This window comes from Schistocerca piceifrons, chromosome 2, assembly GCF_021461385.2.
Source record: "Schistocerca piceifrons isolate TAMUIC-IGC-003096 chromosome 2, iqSchPice1.1, whole genome shotgun sequence".
Taxonomy (NCBI): Eukaryota; Metazoa; Arthropoda; class Insecta; order Orthoptera; family Acrididae; genus Schistocerca; species Schistocerca piceifrons.
The window spans coordinates 74,098,651-74,111,407 of record NC_060139.1 but is presented as its reverse complement, the minus strand read 5'-3'; the positions used below and the strand labels follow the sequence as shown (position 1 = coordinate 74,111,407).

General features: G+C 44.4%; 1 protein-coding gene across 1 annotated transcript in view; it reads right to left on the bottom strand.

Annotated features, from left to right (window-relative positions):
- The window catches only part of LOC124777071 (nucleolar protein 10), a 101,838-nt gene that overhangs the window by 63,482 nt on the left and 25,599 nt on the right, over window positions 1-12,757 (bottom strand). The gene's annotated exons all lie outside the window — the stretch shown is intronic.

Below are 12,757 nucleotides of genomic sequence, written 5' to 3'. Positions count from 1 at the left end.
AACATCTCTGGCCATCAGCAGATCATAGGCAACGGTTCTATAACAGATATCCCAAGAGGTTCCTGAGCATTCATCACAAGCAACTATTTATAACAGTCCCTTACTATTATCTTTTCATGCTTGATTTCAACAATGGGAGTGATGGAGCAGATCTGGACTTTTTAGGGATGATGGGGGCCTTGCTTTGTCTCAAATTCTGTTAGTGGCAGTGGCGAATGGATGAGTGCTTGTGCTAAAAATGCCAAATGTTATCAATTTTAAGAGTGGAGAAATGCAATCATCATCTTCAGCTCTTCCATGTAAATTAAATCTGGTAAGTTACTAAGTAGCCAATTAAATCACCAGTTCCTATGAGAATGACGTAAACAGTCATGGGATCATGATTACATGCTGGAGGGAGTCAGCAGAAAATATTCACTATTCTAGTCTGCAAGTAGATTTCCTGCACCATACCCTTGCACACCATTAATCTTCCCACCAACCTCAAGAACCAGCTGCAATGGTGCACCCCATCATCATCCAATACCGTTATGGACTGGAACAACTGAACCATATTCTTCGACACGGCTTCAACTACTTGTCACCGTGCATATGTGCACTATCCTGATCCATTCTTATATCATCCCACTCCTGACCCCATGCTGCAGGGTCATTCATACGCCTCTGAAGACCCAGTTGTCACACCTGTCCAATACACCATGGTTGGTTTGGGGAGCAAAGGGACCAAACAACGAGGGCATCAGTCCATTTTTCCTCATTCAAACAGATCTCAAGTTAAAAACAGTCCCAAAAGATTGGGGAAAGTAAAAAGTGTAAAACTAACTTCAAAACACACTGAAAGAGAAAACGACAGAAGTTAACAGACAGGGGAAAAGAGGCACTAAAAGGAGCAGATGGCCTGGGCTGACTGATCGCAAAAATGAAAAAGGATGAGCCAGCCACCCCGCAGCACACTAAAATCTCAAGTCTGAAAGAGAAACCTACAGGAACACAGGCAAAAGATGAACGACCGGCAAAAAAAAGAGTGAGGAAGAGTTAAAATGGAGGGAGGGTGGAGGCTCGGGAGAGAAGGCCAGACACCCACCCTTACATTGTGTGATAAAAACCCTCCTCACAAATAAAATGTTAAATAACATCAGCCATTGAGGCACTGTCTCCCAATACTGTTGGCAGTGTGGCAGGAAGATTAAAAGTCCGCTGCAGAGGAGCTAAAATTGGGCAGTCCAACAAGATGTGTACGGCAATCATGTGGGAGCCACAGCAACACCGAGGTGGGTCCTCGCAACGGATGAGATGACCATGTGTTAACCATGTATAGCTGATCCGGAGCCAGCAAAGGACAACGGAGTGCCTGCAAGTGGCTTGCATGGATGAGTGCCACACATTCGTTGTCTCCTTGACAACATATAGTTTATTTGGCATACTAAGGGTGCACCATTCAGTATCCCAGATTGTGAAAAATTCATGGTGGAAGATCGCTCAGAGTCTCTGTCAGCCCAATCTCCAGAGTTGGTTTACCAGTAGCCTGTTTGGCCAGGCTCTGTCAGCAAGTTCACTGCCCAGGATCCCAACATGCCCTGGAGTCCAAATGAAGGTCACTGAACGTCCACCATTTCTGAGGGCATAAAGAGACTCCCGGATAGTCAAATACCAAAGGATGGTGAAGGAAGCACTTGTCGAGAGCTTGTAGGCTGCTTAAGGAGTCACTAAAGATGAAGAAGGACTCACTGGCACAGGAACGGACATGGTCAAGAGTGCAATAAATGGCTACCAATGCTGCAGTGGAAACACTGCAAGCCATCCGGTAAGAAGCGCTGTTCAATTCCTCCAATGTGAGCGTACATGAAGCCAACAAGACCACTGACCATTGATCCACTGGTGTGGATTACTTCTGAGCCCTAGAACTCACCGAGAATAGAGGCAAATGGTTGGTGGAGGGCCTCAGGTGGAATTGAGCCTTTTGGGCCTTTTCCAGACGAAGCTGTGGCTGAGGCATAGACCATGGAGTTGTGTGTGTTTAAGTGGGCCTGCAGGAAAGGTGGCACAGGAAAAGTGTCGAGTTCAGTAGGAAGCAACCGGACACGGACTGCAGTTGGAATCCCCATTCTAGGTCGTTGTTGCGGAGATGGATTGCCATGTTAGGGTAAAGGAAACAACAATTGGATGGTGAGTCAAACTATGTGGACAATGTAATTCGCAAGCAGTAGTTGCCACATGAGCTGCACTGGAGGAACACCAGCTTCCACAAGGAAGCTGTTCACTAGGTTTGTTCGCAAGTCGAACTCCACAGTGGTGGATAGGGTCCAGCAGCCACAACATAGAGGGCGATGGTGAACCATACACCAGGCTCCCATAGTCCAGACGGGACTGCATGAAGACTTTGTACAGCTGCAGCAGTGTGGGGTGATCAGCACTCCAATCAGTGTGGCTCAAGCATTGAATAATATAAAGATGCCGCCAGCACTTTTCCTTAAGCTGACAAAGATGGGGAAGCCACGTTAAGCAGGCATCAAAGACGAGTCCGAAAAAGCATTAAGTCTCTACTACAGTAAGTAGTTGGTCATTGATGTAAAGTTCAGGATCGGGGTGGACAGTACGACAATGACAGAAGTGCAGGAAGCAAGTCTTGGCGGCCAAAAACTGAAAGCCGTGAGTGCCCATGACTGCCGCCTTTCGTATGTCTCCCTGCAGTCGATATTCAGCAACACCAATGGAAGAGGGGCAGAAGTAAAAAACAAAAATCGTCAGCATATAGGAGGGGATATACTGAGAACCCCACCCTACTGTGAAACCAGCAATTAAAAAGGAGTGGGACACTCAGAAAAGAGCCCTGTGGGTGCCCATTCTCTTGGATACGGGGTGATCTGTGGAAAGCACTGACTCGAATTCTGAAAGTGGGGAGTGACAACAAGTTCAAAAATTGGGAGCGGGCCCTGGACACCCCACAGAGCAGTGAGGATGTGGTGTCGCCAAGTGGTATCTTAGGCCTTTATTAGATCAAAAAAGATGGCAATAAGGTGTCGTTGCCAGGAAAAGGCCGATCGAATGGCAGACTCCAGGAGGACCTAGCTGTCAGTGGTGGAGCGCCCTTGACGAAAACTGACCTGGAATTGAGCTAGAATGCCCCAAGACTCAAGGAGCCAACACAACTGTCAGCTTACCATACGTTAAAGCAGCTTGCACAGAATGTTAGTGAGGCTGATATGACAATAGCTATCCCCATCTAGTGTCTTCTTACAAGGCTTTAGCACTGGAATGATTATACCTTCCCGCCATTGCAACGGGAATTTGCCATTGCACCAGATGCACTTGAAGACAGCAAGGAAGTGGAGCTGGTAATCTACTGACAGATGTTTAAGCATTTGGGAATGGATGCTGTCTGGTCTAGGGCTAGAGGCAGGGCAATCGGCAAGGGAACTGAGAAATTTCCACTCACTGAAGCGCGTATTATATGGCACTGGGTGGCTTGGAGCAAAAGATAGGTGTTGCCGTTCCACCCGCTGTTTCAGGAGACGAGAGGTGAGGCGGTTATTTACAGACACAGAAATGCGAGCATAACGCTCGGCAAGACGCTCTGCGATTACATCTGGATCGGCGAATACAGCTCCATGTGTAGAAACTCCAGGTGTGCCCTCAGGGGTCTGATATCTGTAGAGGTATCTGAGCATGGTCCAAACATGGAAAGGAGAAGTTTGTGATCCAATGGTGAAGATGTATCATCCTCAACACTCCTGCTTGCACCGTTTCATGAGCTCATGGACCCAGGCATTTTAAGGCAATGAGGTGCTCCAGGGATGGATTGCACTTATGATGTTGGAGGGCCCGCCTCCAGTCCCTAATCGCTGCAGTGATTTACAATGACCACCAAGGCACCGAATTCCACCAGTGGCAACCCAAGGGAAAGCAAACAGATGAATGGCGCTGGGGTAGGTACAGGAAGAGTGGAAGGAGGTCACTACCACACAAGTCGTCCTGAGCTTTCCAGTGGATAGGCAGGCGGAAGCCAGGATTGCAAACCGAGAGATCAATGGCTGAGTATCTTCTACATGCCTCACTGGAATGAGTGGGGGCACCTGTATTGAGGAAGCAAAGGTCGAATTGTGTTAGTGCAGCCTCGATGTCTTTACCAGGGCCAGTTATCTTGGTTCTACCCCAAGAAAGGTTACGGGTGTTAAAATTGCATAGAAGTAGAAAAGGTGGGGGGAGTTGGGAAATGAGTGCGGCACGTCAACATCTGGAGGAAGGTAGCTGTTACAGATGGTCATTTCCTGCGGTGTCCTCACCCTGACAGCCACGGCTTCTAAACGTGTTTGAAGGGGCACAGGTTCACTACAGACCAAAGTAAGAACATAGACGCAAACTCCACCCAACAGTCTGTCACAACCAGGACAATTTTTGTAATACCCCCATTAGCCACAAAGGGCAGGGGTCTGCATTGTGGGAAAACAGGTTTCCTGAAGGGCAACACAAAAAGCAAGTGTATGGCTTAAAAGCTATCGTAACTCAGCCAGATGGGAGATAAAATCACCGCAATTCCCCTGGAAGATGATGCTTGCTATCTTCTGGGAAGGCATGAAGGGACCAAAAAGGAAGATTATACCTGAGGGTCACCTCCTGCCACCTGTAGAGTATTTGTATTCATTTTCAACACAGCTGAGGGGTTGTCGTGAGCCAAGTCGTTGGGGGATGCTAAAATTTCCACCTCGTTCTCAGATGCAGATCTGAAAGGGAGTGGTGCGGAGTGTCCTGTTTCTTAGCAAACTTCTTCTTCATCTGCTTGCTCTCTCACTTCTCTTTAGGCAGTGGCTGGGACAACTTTTCCGAAGTAGCTTTAAGGCATGGAGGAAGACGGTCCTTTGTGCAGCAACTTGTGGCTCCTTCAGCCATGGAGCATGTCCACTTCTGCATTGGTGGAAGGGAGAGTCCCAAGGGACCCTTTCCATACAAGAGGAGCCCGAGGAGGTTGTTGCGTCTCCAGTTGGGACAAGGGGACCAATGTCCCCTGTTTTGGGAGTGGGGGTGGGGGTAGGGTATTGCTCCTGCAGTAGGTGCTTTGGGAGCAATGGAAGAAGAGGGCCCAACCACCAAGATGGTAGATGCATTCGGGGGGCCCTGAAGGCCCGCTGTATGACACAGAGATGTGGGACATACCATCACAAGTGAGGGTGACGTCAATGCAGCTACAGCATATGAAGAAGTCAAGTGAATGGAGTGCACCCTTTCATATTTCCGTTTAGCCTCAGGTCAGCCAGTCCAGGGTCTTGTACTCCATAATTTTCTGCTCCTTTTGGAGAACCGTGTGGTCCGGTGAGCAGGGGACTGGTGCTCGCCACAGTTGATAGACATGGGAGGAGGCACACATGGAGAACTTGGATGCAGTGGACGTCCAGTCTCTACATGTGGCACGGGAATTGTGCCGGGAAGACATGTGACTGAATTTCCAGCACTTAAAGCACTGCACGGGGAGGGGAGGATGGTTTTATATCACACTGGTATACCATCACCTTAACCTTTTCAGGTAATGTATCACCCTCAAAGGTCAAGATGAAGGCACCGGTGGCAACCCCTATTATCTTGTGGACCCCGATAGGTGCGCCAAGTGAGGTGAACACCACATGATTCTAAACTGGTGCGCAGCTCATCGTCAGACTGCAGGAGAAGGTCACGATGGATAATAATCCCCTGGACCATGTTGAGGCTCTTATGGAGGTGAGAGAAATGGGAATATGGCCCAGCTTGTCACAGGTGATCTACGTCCAGGACTAGGCTAGGGATGCTGCCTGAATCAAGACTGACCCATTTCTCATTTTGGACAATGCTATCACTTCCCCAAACTTATCCTCCAGATGTTCAACAAAAAATAGAGGCTTCATAGCTAGAAAGGAGTCCCCATCTGTTCTGCTGCAGACTAAATACCTTGGCGAATAAGGCTCTCTCTTTTCCTTAGTCTTATGTTCGTCCCATGGTGTAGCTATAGAGAGGAACAATTTAGGGTCACACCTATCAGCACTGTAATCTACCTTTCCCTTCTTAGAGGCTGCTGGCTCCATACGGTCACCAGCAGAGATGACTTGCTCTGCTTCATTGCGGTCATCTGCCCTGATGCCACCCACTCTGTTTAGGGGCTCTCCCCACAAGTGCCACCCAGCCACAGCAAAGGCCACCTGGCACAATGGCCATTGGCGAGAGTCAAGACACCCCAAGAAGACGGGCTTCTATTCCTTGGCTTATGTGGGTAGTTTTCAGCTCAGGCATCAGCAGTGTGATCCCTGTGTTGTCAGGGGGCTACCACCAAATAGGTACATCATGGCCCCGCCACAATGGACTGACTACCGTGCTGGATATTGGACATGGAGAAAACTAACATCCTCATGGGGGCAAAAGACGACAATGGACAACGGAAGAAGATGACGTACCTAGAAGGTATTCTTGCCCAAATAACTGAATTGCGGGTGGACTTGCAGAGCCATGACAACAAGAGGTACAGGAGATCTAATCAAATCACACTATGGATAACTGGTGCACCACGTAAGGCATCCTTCCCCAAATGACCCGCACTTCTATAGAATTTTGAAAGTGGGAAGTGAAACCCTAAAAGGAGATAAGAAATTATTGGGTTGAAAAGTGGGAGACTCCTTTTAGTCACCTCTTATTTATTTATTTATTTATTTACACATCAAGTTCCATAGGAGCAATTGAGGAGCAAATATCCAAGGTCATAGAACATGTCAGCATATGAAATTACAACATAAAAGTAATAACAGATAAAAATAAAATGTTTATGAACCCAAATAAAGTCAATCCATAAGTTTAAGTAAACGCAATCAACAGTACAACAAGAATCAGCTTAATTTTTCAAGGAACTCCTCAACAGAATAGGAGGAGTGACCCATGAGGAAACTCCTCAGTTTTGATTTGAAAGCACTTGGATTACTTATAAGATTTTTGAAATCTAGCAGTAGCTTACTGATAATGGATGCAGCAGTATACTGCACACCTTTCTGTACAAGACTTAAGGAAGTCCGATTCAAATGCAGGTTTGATTTCTGCCGAGTTATTGTTAACAAGAAATGACAGTAAAGAATATGTATATTGAGAGGCCAATGTCAAAATACCCCGAATCTTGAACAGGGGTTGATAAGAGGTTCATGAATTTACACCACTTATTGCCTGAACTGCCCCTTTCTGAGCCAAAAATATCCTTTTAGAATGGGAAGAGATACCCCAAATATAATACCATACGACATAAGCAAACGGAAATAAGCAAAGTAGGCTAATTTTTGTGACGAATGACCACTCACTTGAACATGGGCTTTCCAGGACAGTTTACTATCTATCTGAACACCTAGAAATTTGAACTGTTCAGTTTCACTAATCATATGCCCATTCAGTGAAATAAAAACTTAAGGTTTTGTTGAATTGTGTGTTAAAAACTTGAAAAACTGAGTCTTACTGTGATTAAGTGTTAGTTTATTTTCAACAAGCCATGAACTTAGGTCACGAACTGCACTATTTGAAACCAGGCCAATGTTGCACACAACATCCTTTACTACCAAGCTAGTGTCATCCGCAAACAGAAATATTTTAGAGTTACCTGTAATACTAGAGGGCATATCATTTATATAAATAAGGAACAGTAGTGGTCCCAACACTGATGCCTGGGGCACCCCCCACTTGACAGTACCCCACTCTGACCCCACATCACAGCCATTCTCAACATTGTGAATAATGACCTTTTGCTGTCTGTTGCTAAAGTAAGAGGTGAACCAATTGTGAGCTACTCCCCATATTCCGTAATGGTCCAACTTCTAGAACAATATTTTGTGATCAACACAATAAAAGGCCTTAGTTAAATCAAAAAATATGCCTAGCGTTTGAAACCTTTTGTTTAACCCATCCAGTATCCCATAGAGAAAAGTGACTATAGCATTATCAGTTGTTAAACGACTTCTAAACCCGAACTGTACATTTGATAGCAAATCGTGTGATATAAAATGATCAATTAACCTTACATACACAGCCTTTTCGATAACTTTTGCAAACACTGATGGCATAGAAATAGGTCTAAAATTATCTACATTATCCCTTTCTCCCTTTTTATAAAGCGGCTTTACTACTGAGTACTTTAATCGCTCAGGAAACTGACCATTCCTAAAGGAAAAATTACAAATATGGCTAAATACAGGGCTAACATGTGCAGCACAGTACTTTAATATTCTACTAGACACTCCATCATAGCCATGAGCGTCCTTAGTCTTCAGTGATTTGATTATTGTCTCAATCTCCCTCTTGTCTGTAACACAGAGGAGTATTTCAGACGTCAATCTCGGAAAGACATTTGCTAAGAAAGTTGTATGATTCCCTGTAGAACCTAAATTTTTATTTAATTCACCAGCAATGTTCAGAAAATGATTGTTAAATACTGTACATATATCTGATTTATCAGTTACAGAAATATTTTTACTATGAACTGACTTTATATCGTTGACCTTCTGCTGGTGACCAGACACTTCCTTCACAACTGACCATATGGTTTTAATTTTATCCTGTGAATTAGCTATTTTATTTGCATACCACTTACTCTTAGCCTTCCTAATGACATTTTTAAGTGCCTTACAACACTGTTTGTTTTGGGCTACTGTAGCTTGATTGTGACTATTTCTAACATTTTGATATAATTCCTGCTTAGTTCTACATGATATCCTTATGCCACTAGTCAGCCACCCGGGCTGCCTATTACTGCTAGTACCCCGTTAAGAACGTTCTAATGGAAAGCAACTCTCAAAGAACATGAGAAATGTGTTAAGGAAAGCATTATTATGTTATCAGCACTATAAACATCCTGCCACTCGTGTTCCTTGACAAGGTTTAAAAAACTCTCTATTGGTGTTGGTTTAAGTTTCTTACATAGCTTGTAATTATATATGATTTTTGTTTTGAGTACAAAAGCCTTTTAGTGTTAAAATTTGTGCATCATGGTCTGAAAGCCCATTCACCCTTTTACTAACAGAATGCCCATCTAGTAATGAATCTATGGCTGTGCTCCTATTCCCCTGCAATCTAGTTGGTAAAAACACAGTCTGCAACATATCATATGAATTTAGGAGATCTACTAACATCCTTTTTCTTGCACCATCATATACAAAATTTATATTGAAGTCACCACATATAAATAATTTCTGGTACTTCCTACAAAGTGAATCAAGAACCCTCTCTAGCTTGAGTAGAAATGCTCTGAAGTCAGAGCTACGGGACCTATAAACAACAACAATTAGAAGTTTAGTTTCACTAAATTCAACTGCCCCTGCATTCAAATATCTGTTCAGTACACCACCATGATACACCTATGGACTCAAAATGGAATACTGTTTTTTAAGTACATATCCACTCCCCACCCCGCAAGGAGCTATCCAAAAAAAAAAGCCAGGTAATCTGTATCTTGGCAAAGGAAGCCTCTGACTAGTCAAATTATTTAAGTGGTGCTTCGATATGCCAAAAATTTCAGAGTCAATATCTATAAGCAGTTCACTAATGTAATCTATAATACCTCTTACATTTTGGTGAAATATGTTAATTCCTTCTCTACTTGGAAACATGACATCCTCTGAAGGTAAGCCCTTAGTTAGAGGGACTTCCTTTACGCAGGTCTACCTATCAGCTGACTTCAATCTAAAAAAGGGGCAGCTCTAACACCAACTACTACAGGAATTTTCCATGAGTGATCCCACCACCACCCACTACACTGTGACCTATAAGCTTTGCCAGTCTCCCCTTCCCATACCTATTGAGGTGTAGGCCATGCCTGGTGAAACCCGACCTACTGACAGACCCAACTGGCACCACTGAAATATGACCCATGTCCTCTGCCATCAGCACCTCCTCCAGCCCCATGTTAACGCATCTAACAGCTGCATTAAGATGAGGCTGATCATGATGCTGAAACAGTTGCACAAAATGCACATTAGTGCCTCCAGTTTGAGGAGCTATCTTTACCAGATCACCACCTACATAATATTCCCGGTCCCTATCAAGACTGTTCCCTGTTCCACCCATTATCACTATCTGATCCTCCTTCGTAAAATTCCTACATAACTCTCCTGTGCTGTCAGTCACTTGAGCCAATCCTGCACTAGGCTTCACAATGGTGGTGGCCGGGTACTCACTCCACAACACTTTCAGCAACTGCTGGCCCACACCTTTACCATGTGAACTACCTAGTAGCAGAAGCTGCTTCTTTCTGTTAGACTTTGCAACTGACCTAGGCCTCCTAACTGCTGAAGACTGCTGCATGTTCCCTACATCTACAGCTACAAGAGGCTCCTCTCCACTCAACTCTGATAGTTGGTCAAATCTATTGCATATTCACAAAGTATAACTGTCTGAATACCTCCTCATCCCAGCTGCCTTCTTGCCAACTGCCAGTTCCCATTCCCCACCACCCTTCACCCTCCTCAACCTATCTAGTTCCTCCTTTGCACGCAGTAACTGCACCCGAAGGGCACAGATCTTACGCTCCTGCTACTCTATCAACTTATTTCTACTACAGATTCTGCATTCCGAAGAGAGGATCTTGCTAGAATGCCCACTGCATTCCCCCCCCCCCCCCTCCCCCCCCCCCAATGAAAATATTTTGAAGAAATCCCACACCGTAACCCACTACTCACAAACCTACAACAGAGCCTACACTGTTCACTCATGGTACAATTTTACAGTTACTGAAAAAAAAAAACTATGCGTCTATGTTACTTAAGTTCAATTACACCAGTAGAACTATTTATAAAACTAACAACACCAGTCTCGAAATTCTCTGTCTATTAAGAAAGCATCTACTTGTACTAATACTAGCACACCTTAGCTAATACCAGTACCAAGAAAACTTCACAAAATTATTAGCTAAAACCAAAAATTCAAGTGGCCACTGGAACACTCAACGAAGTTAAAACACTGAATGAAAATTTTACTGAAATATTTCACTAGAAACAATAAGAAACTTCAGCTGAAAACCAAGGCACGAAATTTACTAAATGACTTCAATGCACAGGAAACTCTAAAAAACACAGTGAGCAAACATTTCCAGGCAGGCAGGAATACTTTGAGCCTATTCTAACTACTGAACCTGCAGGCAGGATACTTCAGTACTGTCACAGGCTTATTTAATCCCATCACTTGCTGGATCACCAGTGACAGCAGTCACGTCATATACCAGCTTTAGACTAAAGCCTAGATAAGGGTCAGGAGCAATCGCGGCAGTTCTTATCTACTGCTCGTAGGTTGGCAACATGTCAGTTTCGTGTAGCCTGTGGGATGATTTTTTTGACATAAGCAATGAAAGCCAAGAAGAGAGGTCATGTATTTCTATCGCTGAAATTTAATCCATTGTTTTATTTGCTGTTTTTCAGTGTATTAGTGAGTTTTGGGAGTAACATTTTGTGATTATAACAGCAAATGCTATCATCCATTGGTGCTTGTCTCTTGCATTAATTGCAGAGATACGAAAATGTATCAAATTTGGCGGTGAACTGACTACGCAATCAATCTGCGTGTGCACACTGAGGAAGTTGATCAATATTCTTCAGCTAAATCATGGTGAACATTAGTGGATCAATATTTACTCATAACAGTGTTGCCTGTACCCCTCCCACAATTTAACTAGACTACAATGATCCACTTACTCAGTGTGCTCGCATAGATCGACTGTGTCCGCTCACACAGATCGACTGTGTAGCAACACAGAGGAGAGAAATGTTTCACTGCTCTTTCCTTTATGTCATGGGTTGTGATGCTGTCCTTGGCATGTTATACTAGCACAGTTTAAATAGCTGTGACTCAAAGAAGAAGCAATTAAATTTATAATATTCATTTACCGCAATGTTTCAACCTTTCTTCTGAATGTATTACTTCGAAACATGTCGTCTGCCTGCTGCTCTCTCACTGGCTGCGTAACATAAACAGCTGACACATTGTCTTTTGTTTCCATCACACATCACGCAAGTGCTGACAACGTTCCTGCATGAAACACGTAAGTACACCACTGGCCCTATTCTGGACTTTTCCCCAGCTTTGCTGTAATTTCTGTACTGCATTTTATGTGGGTATGACCATCAACATGAATCAATGGCAGCTGTCATATTGTGACCATGAATGGAGCTGACCACCTAGTGGTGAAACAAGTAGATGGGACAACAAGGTCGTTTTCAATGGCTGCTTCATTACCTGTGCCATCTGCATTCTTGCCCAAAATCAGCTTATCTAAATTATATAGAAAGCAGTTGTATTTACAACACATTCCTCTTTCCACAATCTCCGCGAGCCTCCTTCCTACACTCAAATCCACCCAGGACCTAGATCCTAACTACACCCATCCTGCACTCACCTTCTCTTCCCTGTAGTACCTCCTTCATCTGCTTTGTCATGTCATCCTGCATTGCACAAATTCACTGGTGCTGTTGCCCTTGTGGCATTCTTATCCTGTGCACATGCTGTACCATCCTCTTGCATTCCTATTCTGTACACCTCCTGCATCTCTCATAACTAACTGCCACTGTTTTCCAATCCTCTTTCCCACTCCCCATCTCCTTTTCTTCTCTCACTCACTTTACTCGACACAACCCCGCACCCCAGTCAAGCTGCAGGACTGCTCTCCCAACACAGCTGGAACTGTTACACTTGTAGCCAAACAGGTGTGTGTGTGTGTGTGTGTGTGTGTGTGTGTGTGTGTGTGTGTGTGTGAGGGCAGGGGGTTATCACTTCAGCCCAT